The sequence below is a fragment of the Protopterus annectens genome, chromosome 2.part0 (genome assembly GCF_019279795.1).
Source record: "Protopterus annectens isolate FY-2018-M chromosome 2.part0, PAN1.0, whole genome shotgun sequence".
NCBI classification, from domain to species: domain Eukaryota; kingdom Metazoa; phylum Chordata; order Ceratodontiformes; family Protopteridae; genus Protopterus; species Protopterus annectens.
This window is the reverse complement of record NC_056728.1, coordinates 1,693,604,305-1,693,620,499: the sequence shown is the minus strand read 5'-3', so window position 1 is coordinate 1,693,620,499 and position 16,195 is coordinate 1,693,604,305.

Here is a 16,195-nt window from a genome sequence, read left to right as displayed (position 1 = left end):
ACACGTCATGGAGAAAGGGTCTCTACATCATTTTAAGTTCAAAGTCTTAGAACTAGTCAGGATTGACAGCAGGCTAGGGAACGTCAAGAATCGCACAGAGGAGGTAGAGAATAGGTGGATTCTTAGACTCCAGGCACATAAATATGGCCTGAATGATAAAATTACCTTGAAACCTTTTTTAGCAGCCAAAGCTTTTAAGCATTAAGCTCTTAATATGCTTTAAGCGTTTTAGATGGTAATTTTAGTTGGTATGTTTTAACACTTAGATTTTTCAACACTCAGATTTTTATATATATATTAATATAGTTCATGTTTTTATCTGAGGTTGTTGTTTTCTGTTTTGTATATAAGTGTATGTTTTGAGCACTGGCACTTTAAACATTGTTAATTAATTATTTGATTGATTAATCAAGCTTCTATTGACCATAGTATTTAAAGGCTTGAAATCTATTATATGATGTTGAAGTCTGAAGAAGCGTTATTTTAACGTGAAAGCGCTTACTGTTTGGTGCAGTTCTGCCACAATAAAGGTCTTTTCTTACATCAGAATTTTGGATTTTTTGGATTTTTCTGCCACTGGTGTGCCTTTGAGATTGTTCTGCCGTAAGGCCTTCACAGATGTACAGGAAGCTTTGAACTGTTTGCAGGAATATGAACCTGTAGAGGGGTACAGTGATGAGAAGAATGAAGCAAGGTGACAAGAAGATAGTAGCTTAGCTATCCCAGAAGATGGAAATATTGTAGAGAGGGCTGGGAAATAGGAAAGCTAATGCAATGGCCAGTCACACATCAAGAGTTTCCTATCCTTAAATATAAAATGCAGTATAGGCAGAAGGAAGCTTTAGCCATTAGGAAGGGTCATCAAAGGAAAGGAGATGTCCTAGTGTTTTTATCATTTTTTTCCCGAGAGACTATAAATAAATGATATACTGTTTGCTGTAAAGTATGTTCTTAACAAAATATAGTCGTGTAAGTGTATTTCCATCCAGATGTTTGGTAGTTGAAGCAATATGTGTTATTGAGAAGGGAACATCAAGGGAAGAGAGCCAAGTGATAATAGCATTATGAAAGTCAATATATTTTGTATGGGTAGACTGGTTAGGGTGTGCAGCCAAAACTCCATATATGTTCCTGAGGTAATGGGGTCTCCAAAGGACAGTAGCAGGTACACTTATGCAGCCACATTAAATAAAGGTGGCTGTGCTACTGATATGTATAGTTTTCCATGTATTAAAACAGGATTCTCTTGATTAAAATAAGAAGAATTATGCAAATTAAATACTGTATTGTCAATAATCATCTGGTAAGCAATCAGTTGGGTCTTCTATGATTGGGTGAGACTGAATCCTGATCATGTGGCATGTATGAGATGATGAGTTTGAGTCTTTCATTAAAAGCCTAAACATCAGAGTATTAATAGCTGCATCTTATACCTGAAGTAAAGGATCGTATCTGTCGGGTACTGAGAAAAACAAAGCTCCACAGGTCACGCACCATGATGACATATTAGCAGAATAATGGATAAAGGTGACTGGAACAACTATGGCACATGGTTCTCTGTCTCTGTCACATTTGCTGTAATGATGTTTTTTTGATTTATGGACCATTTTCACATATAGGTATTATTTAGATATGTGCTATGGATAACTGATGGGTATAAGTGAAATAAAAGGTTGGCATAGAAATGTGAAATGGAATATAGTTTGGTTGCATCATGGTGAAGCCTACTTTATTAGAATGCTAAAACATTGCAACTGAATAATATAAAACTGTAATAAAGAAGATTTTTTTAATTTGTTGTGGCCAAGAATCCATTGTCAGGTTGTAAAAGGGCAGAGCAATATGGGAGTAGCCATGTAATGTTATTATTTGGGGAAAAAGGTACAGACATACCTGGGAATTCAGAAATGCCGCATTTACGATCATGGCCAAGACAATACTATTTACAATGCATGCACAGTGAGCCTTAGTGCTTATTACCTATACATGCAGCCAGGCCACTGTGCATGATGAACAGTTCCTCTTCTTGGTCACAGTACACCCTGCATCTAGATTGTGTTATGCTACTTCTCAGCCACATTAAAGTACAAGTAGCCAAGGTAAACATTAAACATGCATGAGTGAGATTTATGGACCTGTAGTTTCCAGAGTTTGTAGATGGCCCATCTTTGTGCAGAGGGATGACTGGTGCTCTTCTCCATTCATGAGACACAAAGCCTTTTTGTAGGCTACAGTTAAATAGCAATTCCAGAGGGCCTGATAGGTCATGTTTCATGCTATTTTAAAAGCATCCTGGGATATTGTCTGGGCCCATTGATGCAGTGTTCTTGGCCACAGAGAGAGAGAGCATTAAGGCCTTGTTCCCTAGTTATAGCAGGGGGAGTTGGGGGAGTTATATCTGATGGTATTTCCTTAGGGAGGGTTGAAGGGAGATAGGGTAAAGTTGGAGCTGAATTTGTCGACCGTAGGTTTGTTATATCTTCTGGCTCAGTGTAAGTGGCTCCACTTACAGTGAGCCCTGCACACAATTGTCTGTTGCCTTTGAGGTTGTGGACATAGCTAAAGAATACTTTGTGGTTCTCCTTGGCCTGGGAGTTCAAATTTTCCTCAAATTTGGCCTTGGTAGACTTTATTTGTCCTCTGCATTGTTTGTTTAGTTTGATGAGAGTGCTTTTATCCTGCTGGGTGCTACACCTCATAATTTTGCCATGATTTTCTTCCTTCTGTTATACAGCCTATTGATTTTGTGATTCCACCAGGATGGCTTATATTTTTGAGTTAGTTCTATACTTCTTCCTGGTGGGTACAGCTGCCTCTAGGCAGCTATTAACATGCTTGTATAGGGGTTCTTTGAACAGTTTTATATAGGCAGCAGTGTTCTCTAGTTTATGGGGGCTTAAAATTTTGCCAGGTTATCACTTAACAGCAGGCAATTTGCCTTAGAGTAGCTCCTAAATATTCCAAAGTTAGCTGGGGGGCAGGTTTTATTTGTACTTCAAAGGAGACCATTTGTGGCCTGACCTTAACCAGGGAAGACAATAGACAAGGGGATGTGCAGCACTCTCCCATATTAGTGAGGACTAGATCCAGTATGATTGCACCCCTGGTTGGTGTATTGATTATCTGGTCCAGAGAGTTTGTGTTTACAAAATCCAGGAATCTCTGTGTCTGATGTTTGGTGTCATATAGGATTCCCAGTTAATAGTGGGGTAATTAAAGTCAACCATGAATATGTTATTGGGTTGGATGGTGAGGGTTTCCAATAAGTTTAAATACATGGTGGGTTTCTTGGGTCACAGAGATGGAGATATAGCTTGAAAGGAAGTGGTATTATCCAAAAAAAGTTGAAATACTGGGTTAAGCATTCTTTTAACATATTCAAGGAATATAGCAGATGTATGTGATATAATAAAAAGCAATTGGTATATTTTAATGATAGAGCAGAAAGTGGCTCAGATAGTTAGTGAAACACCACACTTTGCCTTTAAGAATGTTTAGTTTGAAGCAGCAACTTTGCTATACGAATCTGTACTGACATTATGCAAGTGATCATTGTGGTACTTAGTGCAGGAGCTGCAATTATTATTGCTACATAGAATCATCAGTTTTTTTCTATGTCTGTTAAGAAATAATATGTCTGTCAATTCTATGCAGACTGTACCTCCAGGGATCTTGTTTATTTAGCCCAGTGTCAGCTGTGTTTTTATGTGGGCAAGGCAAATAGGTCTTTGAAGGAACTTATTAGCCAGCATATTTATGATATAAAGAAAAATAACAAGAAGATGACTTTGGATAAGCATGTTATTAGTTGTGGGGTGAAACATAGTTTTAAATTTATGGCACGACTATTGGTGAGTTTAAGTATTCGAGTCTGAGATATAAGGAATAAGACTGAGGAGCTGTAATATAAATGGATAATTAAATTGAATGCAATGGGTAATTATGGGCTTAATGATGCATGTAGTATGAAGCCAGTTTTAAAATAAGAAGTTATGTACTCACCATAACGTTCCATGTTTGCTGTCCATCTCGCCTATATTCTTGCCGGTTGGGTTCGGAACCGATCATCGGTTCCGACTCGGCCGAATACAAAAGCTCGAGAGCTTCCACTGGCTCGAGGCTAAACCCTATCCTATGATGCATCTGGTAAAATCCCCAGATCTTGTTTGCAAGTGAAACACTAACTTAGTATACCCACATACTAGAACATAGCAATTCTCTAGAAGAAGAAACAAAGACTCCAAACCATCATAACTATATACATAACAATAAGATTAGTCACCTGTTCCTCCAGGAATGAAGGAGGGGGAAGGTGGGTGGGCCACAAGAATATAGGTGAGATGGACAACAAACATGGAACGCTATGGTGATTACATAACTTCTTAATGTTATGTTGTCCTATCTCGCCATGATTCTTACTGGTTGGGGCAGCGTCCCAAGCACCTTTACCCTAGGGTGGCTCAAGAGAAAAGACTCCTCAATACAGTAGAACCAAAGGAAGACCTGTTCCGGGAGGCCACATCTACTTTGTAATGAGTAATAAAGGTATGAGGTCTCAACCATGTGGCGGCTGCACAAATAGTGTCCATGGGAAGCCTAGCCTGAAAGGCAGAGGAAGTTGAAACCGCTCTCTGTAATGACCTTTTACTTTGCCTGAAAATTGTCTGTTATTCTTAGTGTATGAAAAGGAAATGCAATCTGTAAGCCATTTAGACAGAGTCACTTTCAAAACAGGCAATCCATTTCTTTCGTCCGAAAAGACAAAAAAATCTGATCCGACTTTCTGAAATCTTTGGTCCTATGCAAATAGAAGCGGAGCTGTCTGTGAACATCTAATTGATGTAATGTATATTCTGCCTTGTTGGTATAATTTGGAAAGAACACAGGCAAATATATAGACTGATTTAGATTATTTTCTGAACAAGCTTTGGGTAGAAAAGAGGGATTAGTTCTTAATGATACTCTGTCTTTGTGAAAAACTATATAAGGCGGGCATATAGAGAGAGCTTGAAGTTCTGACACCCACCTGGCAGAAGTAATAGCTACCAAGAAAAGAGTTTTCCAGGATAAAAACTTCATATCACAAGATGCTGCGGGTTCAAAGGGTGGCAAAACAATGCAGATAGCACAAAATTAAGGTCCCAAGGAGCTGGAGGTTCCCTGATCGGGGGTCTGAGTAAGAAATTACCTTTCAGAAAGGCCTTACATAACATGTGAGACATTATAGTCATTCCCATCTCGCCAGTATGAAAGTTAGAGATAGCTGCCAGCTGAACTCTAATAGTAGCTGCTGCCACTCCTTCATCGAAAAGCTTGGAGAGAAATTCTAGAACTGCAGTATTAGGGGCCATAAATGGTTCTACATTGCGCTTAACAGCCCAATAAGAAAATCTTTTCCATTTACTTGAATATAGTTTCCTCATAGACAGTTTGTGGGAGGAGACCAAGATATGTTTAACTGCAGGGGAAAATTTGTAACACCTGGCTAAGCATGAAATTGGAGCAGCCATGCTGTCAACTTGAGGGTCTGAATGGACGGATGGAATGCTCCTGATGAGTGAATCAAAAGGTCTGGAACTGGGTCCAGAATCCATGGTTCCGCCAGTAAATGAGTCCAGAGAAAAGGGAAGCAAACTTGTCGAGGCCAGTAAGGTGCAATGAGAATCATACTGCTTTTCATCGTGTTGGCTTTCTGAAGTACTTTGGTTATTAAGGGGAAGGGGTGGAAGGCATAGAGTAGTCCTGGGGGCCAATCGTTGGCAAGTGCATCCCTTGGTGACTTCCCCGGAGGGGGAATGAGGGCAAAGTAGCTGCTGCTCTTGGCATTAGGATCTCCTCCGCAACTTTTGGTTTGAGGGACCACTCATGAGGCAACAGAATTGCTCTGCTGAGTTTGTCCGCTATCACGTTGAATTTTCCAGGGATATGCATTGCTATCAGAAAATGTTGGGAAGTGACCACCCCCATTGCCATACTCATTGTGCCTCTCGACATAGGGGATACAACATGTTTCCTCCTTGCTTGTTTATGTACCATACCACTGACATATTGTCTGTTTGAATTACAACTGTTCTTATTGGAAGAGAGTCTTGAAGTACCTGCAATGCATACAGCACCACTCTCATCTCTGGGACACTGATGTGCAAGTGGCTCTTGTGTTCTTGCCATACCCCTTGGACCGCCATTCCCAGATAATGCCCCCCCACCCAATCTGGGAAGTGTCTGTGGTCAGTACTGCTGTTGGTTATGGAAAAACAAAGGGGCAGCCTAGGTACAACTGTTCTGTCTGCAACCACCAGAGAAGATCTTTCTTGCATGGCTCCATAATGATTATCTGCTGAGATAGAGGCAAATCCTGGATAGACCACTGGGCAAAGAGTAACCATTTTAGAACCCACATGTGTAAATGAGCTAGGGGAACTAAAAGAATTGTGACTGCCATGGTACCCAGAACCTGTAACACAACCCTGGCTTGAGCCCTTCTTCTTGATATCAATATCTTGATTTGACAATGAAGGGACTGAATTCTCTCGGGGGTAATTTTTGCCACCATCTGCTTTGAATCCAGTTCTGCGCCTAAGAAAGTAATATGCTGTGAAGGTGACAAGGCAGATTTTTTTAAGTTTACTGTAATGCCTAGTCTGGCACAAAGAAGCATTGTTTTGTCCCTCGCCTGCAGAAGTAGATGCTTGGTGGTGGCGGTCAGGATCCATTTGTCTAGGTATAGAAACACCCAGAATCCCTAACATCTCAAGTAAGCCGTGACCACTGCCATGCATTTGGTGAACACTCTGGGGGCTGTAGTGAGACCAAAGGGCAGGACTCAAAACTGGTAATGACTGGCTCCCAGCCGAAAGCTTAAATATATCCTGGACCGCTTGTCCATTTTTATGTAATAATACTTGTCCTGGAGATCTGTTGAGCACATCCAATCGTCTTTCCCTATAAAGGGAAATATTGACTGCAGTGTCATCATCTGGTACTTTGATTTCTTTATGGATTTGTTTAGTTTGCTGAGATCCAGAATAAGTCTTCAGTCCCATGTCTTTTTTAGTATGAAAAAGTACCTTGAGTAAGTTCCGGATACAATCTGGTCCACGGGGACATCTTGGATGACTCTTTTTTTCTAGCAACGTGAGTATCTCTTGTGTTGCATAGTCCTTCTGACTGGATGGAACTTCTGGCAAGGACTTGTTTATGGGAGGGGAGTACAAAAGGGGATGTAATATCCTCTGGATATGATTGTCTGTACCCATTTGCCTTGGAAGATCTTTAACCAGGCATTTGGGTACAGTGACAAACGTCCCCCAACTGCCTTCAGAGAAAAGCAGGCAGACCTCCTTTCAGGAGCGCTGGAAGGGCCTCCCAGAGAATGTAGCTCTGTTGCCCTGATTCTGCAGATCCCCTCTGCTGCGAGGTTGGCGTCTTCCATTAGCACCTCTCCCTCTGCCCCTGGGGGAAGTGTCACCACATGTGTCAGAGAAACCTTTTTGGGACTTGCGGAACCACATCTTCCCACCCTTCTGACATTTGGGATAAGGTCTAGACAGGGCGGAAAAAAAGACTCCCATGGCGGACAAGGTGTTCCCATCCTGCTCACACCTGGTTAAAGTATCTTTCACCTTGGGTCCAAAAAGGGATGAACCATCAAAAGGGGTGTTGGTGAAGGAAGACTTGAAGGGCTCAGCAAAATTGCAAAGATGCATCCAGGAATGTCACCTTAGGGAAATTCCTGTAGCTACTGCTCTGCTCATTCCATCAGCTGCATATGAAATCAGTCTCATGGAGGAGTTGACAATTGAGTTGAGGGTGGAGAGCTGCGAAGAAACTTTGTCTGTAGTCCCCGAAGCTACAATACCCTGGAGGGTATCTCCTAGCTCTTTGAGGAGATCCATTTGAAGCCTTGTATAATTGGTCAGGTAATTCATTGAACATTCAAGGCCACTCAAGAAAAGGTACCCTTTCCATATCTGTCCATAGTCCGTGACTCTTTGTTGGGAGGATGTACAAATGAGGAGGTCTTCAATAGTTCCTGTTTGGTGGCTGCCACCACCACCATCACATCTACAGGAATTCCTTTGGTAGGAAACTCTTTTTCAATAGGGGCTGTAATAAATTTGTTGGGCCTCCATGGAACTGGTTCTACTGTAACCGGGAAAGTCCAGGTCTTACGTCATATCACATTAAGTAACTGATCATAGGGGGAGTCACCCAGGAGGTGGAAGGGTGAGATGAAAAAGCCTCCAGGTTCACTGATTCATCCTCTGAAGGGTTGATGGGCTTCCAGCCACCCTTCTGTTTCAGGATCTCAAGTTTGTCAGCAAAGGAGACATCTTCAGAGGGGGGACCGTGGGGACCCTTCAGACTCATCCAGATTGGTGTCTGGTGTAACCAACTCAGGGGAGTCTATGTGCTTTCTCTTGCACAGTCTTTTCCAAGGGACTTCCTCAGATGGACACTCTGGAGAAGTTTCAGAGGAGACAGCACTGCCTGCAGGGGCTTCCTGAGGCTCCTGATCTCTATGCTTGGGGGGGGGGTGAAGAAGAGAGCAACACCAGCGCCTGTGAGGGAAGAGAAGATGGCTCTGAGAGTGGAGCTATCTGGGATGACAGAACATTCTCCATCAGCTCAAAAGCCCCCTCACTCCACACCAAACAGACCCTCTGCTCCGAAGATGCAAGTGGCTCTGAAGCCAATGTAGGAACCAAGCTCAACCTCACCAAGGCACCGAGGGGTAGAGTTGGTTCGGACAAATGTTCGCATCGACTCCCCTCCCCGGACCCAATGGGTGAGTGTTGGCTCCTAGGCTCTTCGAGATCCAAAGGACCCAAAGACATCAGAGCAGAAGCCGGAACAGATAATTCTGAAGGAGGTCCCGATACAGACGGTTGCACTACTAACGGATCCACACTCTCTGGCTCCGAAGCCACCAATGGGGTCAGAGGAGAAATTGAAGACGGTGTCTTGGAAGGTCCTGAGTCCTTTGGGGTCAGAGACGATAACATTTTTGCCAGTGCTGGTGTCTTAGGCAATCTGTTCACCACCCACTCCCCATCATCATCATCAGATGAACTCCTGAAGGAACGAGAGGACAAAGAAGGAGATCTGGCCCTCTCCAAAATGGGCGATCTCAATGTCAGAAACATCGGCTCCAACACAGGAGACTGTCTCATAATTGGTAACTCTACCAGCTCTGAGGATACTGATGGGGCCAGAGAGGTAGATTTTGTTTTGTTGGAACCAAGAGCCCTCGTTTCCAAAGCAGCAACTTTTTTAGGGCACTCTGAAGCTGGGGTCGAAACAGCATGTCGTTTGGAACCTGAATGGGAAGAAGAAGAAAGTTTGGAGCTTTGAGATCCTTCCAAGGATTCCTGGAAAAGACCTTTTAACAAACCCCTGACCATCAATTTATTTCTATGCTCTTGAAGGACCCTGCTGCTGAATCCATGGCAAATAGTGCAAGAGTCTTGTAAGTGGATGGCACCCAAACAATATACACAACTGGTGTGCCCATCCGTGATCAACATCTTTTGAGTGCATTGATCGCACTTCTTGAAACCAGACTGCCTATGTTCTTTAGGTTCTTCTTCCTTTACCTTCACCATATCCAATGAACTAAATACAATCCACTGAAGAAAGGAACACTATGACTTTAAACTTTTAAATGTAACATGCTCCAAGAAAAAAACAGAAGCCTACTAACTACTAACACACACAATAAGTTGAAATGCACACAGATTAATTTTCAGCAGAAAGCTGTAAGAAAATAAAGGGCCATCAAAGGACGGGTTTAATAACTCAATTAACACACTAAATAAACTGTTCCAAAGAAAACTGGAGCCTACTGAAATACTAACACCATACCAATACACACCCAAAAAGCTTTCAGCAGAAAGCTGTAAGAAAACCATCAGAGGACGGATATAACCACTACTAGACAGTAAAACTATCACCGGAACACCACACACACACAACGATGGAGAATCCTCTAACATAAAAGGAATATCCAAGGAAGGAAAGCACGGGACGAGAAGCAGCCCTCTAAGTTAAACTGGCCTCTGAGAGCCCTCTAACTTAAATGGGTCTCTCACAGAAACAAAGGGAAAAACACCCAGAAGAGCTAAAAAGGGGTTTTATCTAACTCTATCGCACAATATTAGGCAGAAAAAAACTGACAAAAAACTGTAGAAAAGTGAAATAAATTCTACTCAGCCAACAAGCCAGTTAGAAGACATCCCAATCGCTTGAGCGGCAAACGAGATTTGGGGATTTTACCAGATGCATCATGGGATAGGATTAGCCTCAAGCCAGTGGAAGCTCTCAAGCTTTTGTATTCGGCCGAATCGGAACCGATGCTCGGTTTTGAACCCAACCAGCAAAAATTACGGTGAGATAGGACAACATAACATCAAAGAGTTCTAAAACACTGAAATCTTTACTTAAGGTGATGAGTATCTTATTGTCTTTATTGATGATTGACTTAAGAATAGATACTTTTTTAATGATAGTTCTTGTTACTTGAGAAAATGCCTTTGTGTGTAAAAGTACTTGTTGATTTATTTGTGTGGAACTTTGTTCTAATAAACCTCATTGCTGTTGGATAGCAACATGTCTTCTTTTTCTGTAATAATAAATATTGCATTCTTAACTATATTGATACTGATACAGTAAAGCATGATAACCTTTGAATAGCAGGACATGTATGTAATCAACCATTTTTGTATGATTATAACATATGGAGAAGGACCTAAGCCTAAACCTATCCTCACAAGCAGTCTGACATAAGATAATATTAACCGCAGGAGCTATTTATCAAGACAGCACATCTGTGCTTGTGGACAGTGATGTAATTTGATATTTGACAGTAATAAAACTGTACATAGTCATCTGACAGTGTAAATATTGGCTCTAGGTGATAGTCACTCATGATGTGAACCCCTGATCCCATGTACAAAATGGGAGAAAAGGGGACTGCTAGTGATGCTGCTGATAGACATAATAAACATGCTTATCACACAATAAATATTTCCAGCATTGGTAATAGATAAGGTTCCGGCATGTAGCTCGCAAGATATTGCCCTGCGAGCTACATCGCCAAAAGCCAGACAGCGTTCATCATTTATTTAGTTATTTATTTATTATATTGTCAGACATCTGACAATATAATAAATAAATAATGAAATAAATGCAGTCCTGGAATGGGAATACGGAATGTGTTACACAGCTAGTACGGCCTTCTCTGCTAGAATACGGCCAGGCAGCTGTCTGTACGGCTCACCACCAGTTACAATATTACTGTCCATAGTTTACAGCTGTGGCGGCTATGCTTTTCAGCCATATTGCTCCATGGCGAAATGCTGCCGCAGCCATTTGGTTTCAGCGATGTAGCTCGCAGGGCAATGTCTTGCGAGCTACACGCCGGAACCCTAGATAAGAGACCAAAACTTCTATTTTATTTTGTGAAATGCCCAGCAAACTACTACATATGGATATTACATATACTGTATGGACCTTGTGGCAGTGCATTCATATTAGTGAGATGACAAATATATTTTTCCATGGTAACAGAACTGTTGGGGGGGGGGCATTTCAGCCATCCTAACAATCTCAGTGCACGTAGACTTAACATCATGAGCCACTTTTCCACATGTAGAGGAACAGGCATTCAGAAGGACACTTCTACCTTCACACAATCATATTACACCTTTTGAGCTATGCCAGTACTTATACTGCTGTATAAAAGTCATACAGAATTATATTGTTTTTTGTTATGGTGTTTGGAAATAAAACAGTGCAATAACAGTTGAAGCTGAAGCTGCAAAAACAAACAGCATCATTACATATATTAGAGTTTATATAATTTCAAGAAAGAATTTGTTGTTGTACCCCAAATCATCCAAAAAAATGTCAACTCCTTAATCCACCAAAACAGGAATCAAAACAAATAAATATTGTTTTTACAGGAGGGAAAAGCACCCCTGCACCACCAGACTTCTGCAACTTCAAATATACTTACTCCCAGATCACGTGACAGTAGGTGTTAGATATTATGAATATAAGGGTGAAATTAATTATGTTGTAAATATGCTGAAAGAAAAAGTTTGCTTGAATACATGTATAGAGTTTATACTGTGCATTCATACTATATGTATAACAGACAGGCTTCTCTTCACAGCATCAGGAAATGCCTAAGAAAGCAATACTGGAAAACAAGCATTACATGATTTTCTCATGTTTGTAACAGACATCCTTTTTTATAAATTCAGCAATAAGTGATGTTTTTCTAGTAGGAACAGCTTAAACAGATGTTTCCTTTCAGAATGGCATCCTCACATCAGCAAAAGTGCTTACATCACAAAAGGACAATAGAAAAGTCTAAAACAGACATTATGTGACTTCCCATAGAAGGCCAGAAAAATATACTGAGGAAATAACAACCTCTTGTGTGCGTGACTAGCTCTGTATTTAGCTATTGTAGTAATTCAGTTATGTGAGAGAAGGACAGAGAGGTATTCTGTAGAAGTCATCATTCATATCTGTAATGAAGGAAAACTTTGTAAATATATGCTACAAATCTGACAGACTACGTGTGGTTTGTTATAAAATAAGTTATCTATGACTGTGCTTATAGCTGCAAAATATATTTCTTTATCAATGTGCAATTTGAAAGGCTTGGTACTTTAAACAGACTACAGATGGAGTCATGATGTGTCTCTGATTCATCAGTAAACAGCACAGCAAGTCTGTGTGTCTTAAGAAGACTTCAAATCCCACAGCAAGCAAGCAGAAGTAAGCAGAGAGCAGCTCAATATAATTTTTCAATGGTGACCCTGACGTGATACTTTGGATCCAAGAAGCACAATATAATTTTTCAATGGTGATCCTTTGACAACGTTCCTAGCCTGCATCCAAAAACAGGGGGAGTGAATGGGTAATGTCACTCCTGTAAAAGCACAGTAACGTTTATGTGAAGTACTTCAGATTTCTACAGTTTTCAACAGTTTGTAGCAATACAGTTTAATAGACGTCTAAATCCGGTGAGACTGCATTGCAGGAAGGTGGAGCAGTTCCGTAAATTCTCCAGAAAAGGTACAAGACGAAGATGTAAGACTGAATCTGCCAGTTTTGCTGTACCAACTTCACAAGTGACTACAGAAACTTTTCAACCATCTACAGTAAAGCAGCTTGGCCATCTGCCTGTCTGTTGACTGGTAAGAAAATTATTCTGTGTTACATACAGTATGAATGCCATAGAGGTAATAATAATAACAGAATAAATGTATATACAGCATATTAGCAAATGTAAAACCTTATTAGGGCAAGTTAGTAGTAAGGCATTATGCAAATGGATTGCAATTTGATAGTAAGGCATTATGCAAATGGATTATAATATTTGACTGGTATCTGAAATAAAATCCTGTGTGGTATAAAAATGTTTATTGTGTGTACAATGTCATAAAAATACAGTGCATGACATTATCCAAAGGTTAGACTGTACAGACAAAAATTGTAAAGGTAAAGAAGCAAGAAAAGTTAATATGTTGACATTATATTCAAATGTTAGACAGTTACGTTCTGTCACCAGATGCAAAAGGTTTATTTCAAAGTTGCAACAACAGTCAAATCAGTTACTGATAGAAACTCTAGTACATTTTGTTACAAAGAAATGTAATAAACTTCTAAAAGACAGACACAATGAGTTCAGGAAGCTTAGACAAGTTATGCACACATCTTTTCAAAAGTGCATAGGAGTTTCAAATTCAGCAGAACAGCTTACTAAAGAATGTCAGAAAGACCATGCAACATCACAGGAAATTCAACTTCAGTTGCAGGATAAAGGCAATAAATTAGCTCAACTGACAAAGACTGGGAATTTCCTGCATACACAGTTAATCTGTGCAAAAGAAATATATTTTATAATATGTTTATGTTTTGAAAATGGTTAAACATACATGGTAGGATGGTAGGATCTGATGTCTGGACAAATCATTCTTAAATGTTTTACTTTCATTCAGTTAAAGCAAGACATCTATCAGTACTACAGTAAAGTAAAGCATATGAATGCCATTCATTAGCTTAGTCAAAAGGTAAACAAAACTGTTCTAGTATATTATAATATATAAAAATTAAATAAAAATAGATGAGTAAAAATTTAAAGTCACAAGACATGACATGCTTGTATGATATACATATACAAGACAGACATGCATGTGTGTTCTTTTCATATAGAGTACATCTGTTACAATACACAGGCAGACAACAGCAAATATAAATAATATAAATATAAATGTGTTGGTTAAACTAATATCTATTTTGTTTTTTACAATTTGTTTATAATTATATAGTAACACCAAACAGTTAAAATTCTGAATTTTAAAAAGAAAATCACAGATGGTATTAGTCAAACAGTTTTTGTATAATTAATGGCAGGACAGTTAAATAGTTAAATAGATAAATAAATAAAAAATACTGAAATCCATGTAAGGTAATTGTAAAATGATGTCTATTTATGTTGTATAAATGCATAGTTATGCAAATCACATTAAAGGAAAAATGCTAAAAGAATTAACTATAGTTTACAGAATATAAAATGTGAGCTCTAACCTTCCTAGACTGAATGAATAGTTACAGGAAATGCTGGAAAGATAAGATAAACAAGACTGATTGCCAGATAAGTAACTTGAGTTTTTCTAAAACATCATTGTTATTAAAACATAATTGTTAAAATGTTTACAGGCAACACTATTTAGTAATTGTCATAAAATGCCACAATTGTGCATAGATGTCACTGATAATCTGTTTGCAAGTAAATGTTAAAAGAACAAAAAAAAAAACTCAGTTGTATCAAGTACAGCCAGCAAATGGGCTATAGTATACATATAGTTCAAATCAATTGTGCAGGAGGGTGTAAATACCTACTAGAGGTAGAGGTAGTAAACAGCAAAAGCTTTATAAAAAATTATCAAATCAGACAAAAGTTCATAATTTAATAAAATAAATGTATAACCATAGTGTTAGGCTAACATACATTCTATTCTCACAGCACAGGGCAGGTAAACAGTGCTGAAGTACTACAGGGGGAGGGGTACTTTCTCAGTTTTACACTGACTGTATAAGAGGGAGGGACACTTTCTCAGTTTTACACTGACTGTATAAACAGACTGTGACAAGGGTCTGAAATAAAGCTACATAAAAATAAATAATAAGGGTCTAAAATAAAGCTACAGGAAAAAAAAAAATATCTCATTCCTTCTTGACAATACTCTTTTATGGGGAGGGAAAAAACAGGTATTAGTGTATTAGAAATACTGGTAAACTGGATTAAACCTGACAGGATAAGAGATTTTACAAGTTGTTAATAGCTATCATAATGGTTATTATTGTATTGTTTAGTATTAAATTGTATTTACAACCTGTTAAACTGTAAAGCTATACAAGAGATGGTTTAAAAAACAAGAGATGGCTTAAAATTGATTACAGCTATACAAAAGAGAATAAAGATATGCAAAATGCATAAATGTTTCTAATAGCAAGAATGGTCACTATTTTTAATATGTTTTTGGCAAAACAATGTTGGTATAAAAAGCATGAATATTTTTAATAATTGCTGAGTATGTAGTTTAAAATAACAGGACATATGGATTTAGTATCAATTCCACTAGATATTTCTAAAGAGACAAACATTTTCCAAGATTTTGCTTAATATTAATGTTATTAAATTTGTAAGATTAGACTAAATGTACTTTATAGTCATTGTATGCAGAAGAATTCAGTACAAATGATAGTCTTTGTATGGACAAATGCAGAAGAATTCAGTACAAATTAAATGAATGTCTAGTAATAAATATGTGTGAAAAAACAAGTTTTAAAAAAATGGGTCCAGTATACCTAGTAAATTGAAATGCATAAATAGCAAACAGTCTGTGTAAATACATACTGATCAGGATACATTGTAATCAGTATTCAACCAAGATGTTAATGGGCAGTTCAAAGACATGACCACAATGTTATGGTTAAAATGACATTGAAACTGTATATTTTCAGCAGTGTATAAATGCTTGCAGTAGCACATAGTTATTGTCTCTTATAGTTAATTCAACAGTTGCAAAGAGTTAATGAAACAATTCTAAGTCATAAATTAAATTCTGTGATTGCAAAATAATAAATTAATCAAGTAAAATTAAAACAGACACAG